The sequence below is a fragment of the Nannospalax galili genome, unplaced genomic scaffold (assembly GCF_000622305.1).
Source record: "Nannospalax galili isolate Female #2095 unplaced genomic scaffold, S.galili_v1.0 scaffold1087, whole genome shotgun sequence".
Classification (NCBI taxonomy): Eukaryota; Metazoa; Chordata; class Mammalia; order Rodentia; family Spalacidae; genus Nannospalax; species Nannospalax galili.
In genome coordinates this window covers 290046-295652 of record NW_008356845.1, presented here as the reverse complement: position 1 = coordinate 295652, position 5607 = coordinate 290046, and positions in this window count along the sequence as shown.

Here is a 5607-nt window from a genome sequence, read left to right as displayed (position 1 = left end):
GTAGCAAAAACAATGAGTCTTTCTGCAAGGAACAATATATTCTAAAATGAAATGGAGATCTCTTTTGAGGGTTAAAAATTCATTCAATTTTATGTCTTACAGGGCTTATACTGAGTTCAATATTGTATAACTGTAGAAATTTTATAGCCACTTTTGAAGGAGATGTGTCTTTGCTCTGGAAACTGTTATTGGGCATGTTAAAACTGTAATGATATGCTTCTTCTAAAAAAGAAATAAAAAATAATACTAAAAAATGTAGGAAACTCTAGCGATGTAAGCACCAACATCTCAGTGTTAGTAGCAAAAACAATGAGTCTTTCTGCAAGGAACAATATATTCTAAAATGAAAGGGAGCATTTCTTTAAAGGTTAAAAAACTCATTCAATTTTATGTCTTTCAGCGCTTTTACTTAGTTCAATATTGTATAACTGTATTAACTCAAGTGTGAACCTAGAAACTTGCACCCACTTGTGAAAGAGATGTACTCTTCCTCTGGTGTGTGTTACTGAATATGTTAAATCTATATTGAAATGATTCTTCTAAACATGTAGTTATTAAAAATTAAAATAATAATGATTAAAAAATAACAATAATAATTAGTAGATGTGAAAAACATTATCATTGAAATCCACCTGATGACTTTATATCCATGCTCAGATGCCAAGGATCTCAGAAAGTAACCAACTGTAACTAGCAATAATTTTTCTGTATGAAACTGTATATTTTAATAATGAAGTGGAGATCTTTTTTTAAAGGTTAAAACCTCAGTTAATTTTATGTCTTAAAAGGTTTATACTTAAAAGGTTTACTTAAAAGGTTTATAATTCAACTGTAAACCTAAAAAATTTACAGCCAATTTTGAAACAGATGCATCTTAAGTCTGGAAATTGTTATTGACTATGTCAATGCTGTTGTCATGAAATGCTTCTTCTAATTATGTGGTTATTAAATAAATAATATTTTTTAAAAAGTTAAAAAAAAAAAAAAACTTTTTCTTGAGCCAGGTGTGGGAGCACATGCCTTTAATCCCAACACTTGGGAGGCAGAAGGGCAGGTGGTGGCCAGCCTGGTCTACACAGTGAGTTCCAGGTCAGCTGGGGCTAGAGGGAGACCCAGCTCAATTAGACCAAATAAGTAAGTAAGTAAGTAAGTAAGTAAATAAATAAATAAATAAATGAAAATAACCCTTTTCTAAATCGGTGTTAAATTGTTAGTTCAGCAATGAAAAAGTAACATGCTTAGAAGTGGCTTTCAGGATTCCCTTAGGGCCTTGGGTGAAGGAGCAGTCCTCTGGAGTCTGGCACTGCTGCTCTTTGGTGCCTGTGAGCACTAGTATTGTGGGAACACTACATTAAGGGCTTAAGATGAAGACTGTTGGGGCTGCCGTTCTGCAGAGAGGCTGGGCTGGGCTCTGTTGCTCAGCATTTTCTCCTCTTCTTGCTCTGTTGGGACAAGGCACATTTTCTCTAGGTCCCCTGAGGTACAGGGGACCATGGGTTGGCTTCCCTTTCACCCAGATCTGGGTGTAGGCTTCTGAGCCCCACCCCCCATGGTATGAAAAGCCTCTACTCTTGGATTTCTCCCCTGGCCAGATTCTATGTTTTGACTTTTGCCCTCTGTCAGAGCCTATCAAAGCCCAAAGTTAAAGTTTGTCTGGAATTAAAAAAAAAACACTCCAAGCAAAAGCCATTTCAGGGTCCCATGTGCCTCTCCAAGCTTTCAATTTCTTCAGCTTTTGTGCTGCATTGATTGCTTTCAAAGTTGTTCAGACTGTTTCTTTTAGCCAGTGTTTGTTGTTTTCAGCAAGGTGGGTGCTCAGATTACGAGAAAAAATTATTAAAATTTTGTATTCTGAATCTGTCACGTCTACATCCTGACTTTTGTCTGGCACGACTGCTCTGCCGTTTCTAGTAGTGTCCATGCACGATGCTGTGTTAGGTTGTTTAATCATATTTGCAGACTTCTTTCCTTCCAGAGCATGTCTACAGTTCCTTCTCATTTGGCTGGCAGTAGGCCAACCCAACACCAGTTTAAAATCATTTCTTTGCTGAGGTTTTTCATGTCATCCAGGTATTAGGAATTAGACCACAAACTTGCTTGAGGTCTGACTTGTGGTTACAAATTCTCAGGGGGACCATTTTCCCATCTCACTCATTTCCAGCGTTTGACACAGACAAACGTCTTTGCTGTTCCTTCTGACCCACCTCTTGCCACCTAAAGGCACAGTTTGTGCCTCCTGCTCCCTGTAGACACCACTTTGCTGATGATGCACCCCTTTAGCATTCAGCTTTGTGCAAATTCTCTTTTTTAAAGATTTACTTATTTTTGTTTATGTGTATGTTTGCCTGTATGTACACTCTGTGTGTAGTGCCCCTGAAGGCCAGAAGAGGGTGTTGGAACCCTTGAACTGTAGTCACAGACAGTTGCGAGTTCCCACGTGGGTTCTGTGAACCGAAACTATGTCCTTGCAAGAGGAGCAAGTGCTCTTGACCGCTGAGCCATCTCTCTAGCCCTGTGTAAAGTTCTCTTTGAGACACCATGACTTGGACCAGTGTGTGTGGTCAATCTCAAAGCCTGTCAGGAACAGGTAAGTGCTCACAGTGTCCTGGCTTCTAGGATTCCCACAGTTCTCTGGATTGTTTCTATTTGTTTTGACTTCCGAGGATTGTTTTTACTTTCTGTCAATGGTGGATTGAAAAGTAAAATTTAAGTATTTAAACTGGCATTGATAGTTGTTATACAACAGAAGACTTTTTGACTTTGGCATACTCATGCTAGAAATTCATCACGGAAGGTGCCAGCTGTCTTCAGGAGTTCAAGGAGGTAAGGGACCATACTTTTGCTTCCTTGGGTATCATGATCTCTGGGAATCCCTCTCTGACCCCACAGGTAAGCTTAGATTCCATTCTGCTATCCCTTTCTGTCTTTTATACTAATTCTTCCAGATTCCACACTTAATTCTCCCTTAGGAATTTTCTAGATTGCCAACCCACTCTTCTCTACAAATGTTTCATGTTAAAAGAGTCAAAAGGGGGTCTGGGGGTATACCTTGGTTAGCAGAGTGCTTACCTAAGATACATAAAGCTCTGAATTTGATCCCCAGCACTGCATAAACTCGGTGTGGTGGCACTTGCCTATAATCTGAGCACTCAAACACTTCAGAGGTAGAGGCAGGACGATCAGTTCAAGATCCTTTTCAGCTACGTAAGAGTTTACTTATTTTTGTTTTATTCATGAGACTCTCAAAAAGTAAGACAGCTAGGGGTGGTAGCACACCCTTTTAATCCCAGCACTTGGGAGGCAGAGGCAGAGGCAGGTGGATCTCTGTCAGATTGAGGCCAGTTTGGTCTACAGAGAATGTTCCAGGCCCACTGGGGCTACAGGGAGATCCTGTCTTAAAAAGACCAAAAAAGGAAAGTTGCCAGGCATGATGGTGCACAGCTTTGAGCCCAGTGTTCAGAGGCAGAGGGATATTTGTGAGATTGAAGCCAGCCTGGTCTACATAGTGAGTTCTAGTTGATGCGGCTACAGAGAGACCCTGCCTCAAAAAACAACAACAAGATAACAACAAAACTTTGGGGCTAAAGAGATGGCCCAGTAGTTAAGACCACTGGCTATTCTTGCAGAGGACCTAGGTTCAGTTCCCAGCACCCCCATGATGGCTAACAGCCATCTATAAACCCAATTCCAGAGGATCTGACACACTTTTCTGACCTCCACGGGTATTGCACAACATGGGTGCACTTACATACATGCAGGCAAAACACATAAAATAAAAATAATAACAAATAGTTTTTAAAAATCAAGGGGAAAACTCTCAACTAAATCTCTGGGGTTTGTAGTTGGAATATTGATTTTCCACGTATCCAGTGAGTAGCAGAATCCCATCTTTATCACAACTCTCTCCTGACTTCTAACACACAGTCTTGACACATTATTTATGTTTTACACAGCACAATTACCCCCGTGGCTTCCCAGATGAACACCATTTCAGGAGCTTGTGAGAGGGGGAGAGCCTCACACTGCTGCTGTTATTTGCTATGGAGGAAACTGTCCTGACTATTCAAACTTCCATTTTAGATCATTGTTCAAAGGACCAAATTACTGTGCTTCCATGGATTGAGGATACAGCACCTGTTACCTGTTATCTCTAAACTCATTTGTCTTCTACAAATATGTTATAAATTGAAGGTATGATTATAAGAGGCATCAAGGCTTTGCAAAGAAAACCATGCTAGATCATAGTGCTTTGTGAGTTCCTTGTATGTTTACAGACAACATATTCAAAGTAGATGAGGATCCTCCTTCACAAACTAATGATATCCAAGAACACAAGACACACACACACACACACACACACACACACAGACATACACACAAATCTGTCTCTGTGTTCTCATAACAAAATGCAGTCATTTGCTGATAAATGGCATTTTCACCTAGTGTATTGGTTGCTTTCTGTTGCTGTGATAAATCACTATGACCAAGGCAACTTACAGAAGCAAGTTTATTGGACTTACAGTTCCAGAGGGAGAAGAGTCCATCCTGAAGGAGGAGACATGGAAGGAGGTGGCCAGAGCAGAAAGCTGAGTACTCACGTCTTCATGCAGGCACAGGAAACAGAGAGAGACAAACTAAAATGGGGCAATGCTATGAACTCTCAAAGCCACCCCTGTGACAAGGCCACACTTAAACCTCCCCAAACAGCACCACCAAGTGACCAAGTAGTCAGTTACTCAGAGCATCTACGGGGGACATTCCTCACTCAAAGCACCACATCTAGTGCAGTTGTAGCCATCTTAGCTTATATAAGCACTCTAGAAAATTCCCACACAATCACTATGCTGGATAGCTTTAGTGTCAACTTGACACACCTGGGTTGAGGGAGTCTCAGTTGGGGAATTTCCTCTATTGGACTGGCCTGTGGCCATGTCTGAGGGGCATCTTCTTGATGAGTAATGTGGGAGGGCCCAGCCCACTGTGGGTGGTGCCACCCCTGGGCAGATGGGCCTGTGTTGCATAAGAAAGCAGGCTGAGCAGGGCCCAGGGGAGCAAGCCAGTAAGGAGCATTCCTCCATGGCCTGTGCTCTAGCTCTTGCCTCCAGGTTCCTGCCCTGAATTCCTACCTTGGGGTCCCGGATGAACTGTCACCTGGGATATGTAAGCTAAGTAAACCATTTCCTCCCCAAGTTGGTAGTGGTCAGAGTATTTTGTCACAGCAATGAAGAACAAACTAGGACAGACATTGGTACCAGAGAGTGGGATATTGCTGTGACAGGCCTGACCTTGGTGTTCTGGGGAAGACTGTAGAAGTGTTTGGAACTTTGGGCTGGAAAAGCCATTGTGCACTCAGAGTTTGTTGCTGTGGAGCTTGGAAAAGTTATGCTGAAAGAGTCGTAGACGATGGAGGCCTGGCTTGTGAAGCTCCAAAGGGAAATGGAGACTATCAGGGCTGTTTGCGTGAGATTTTAGATTGAGAATCTGTGGGTTCTGGTCAGCTGGGGCTGAAGAATCAGCTGTGACTAAGAAGAGACCAGAACCTGAAGCAAAACCTTTGCTTTCCTGGGACAATTGATGCTGGTTAGCTGGGGCTGAAAAATCAGCTGT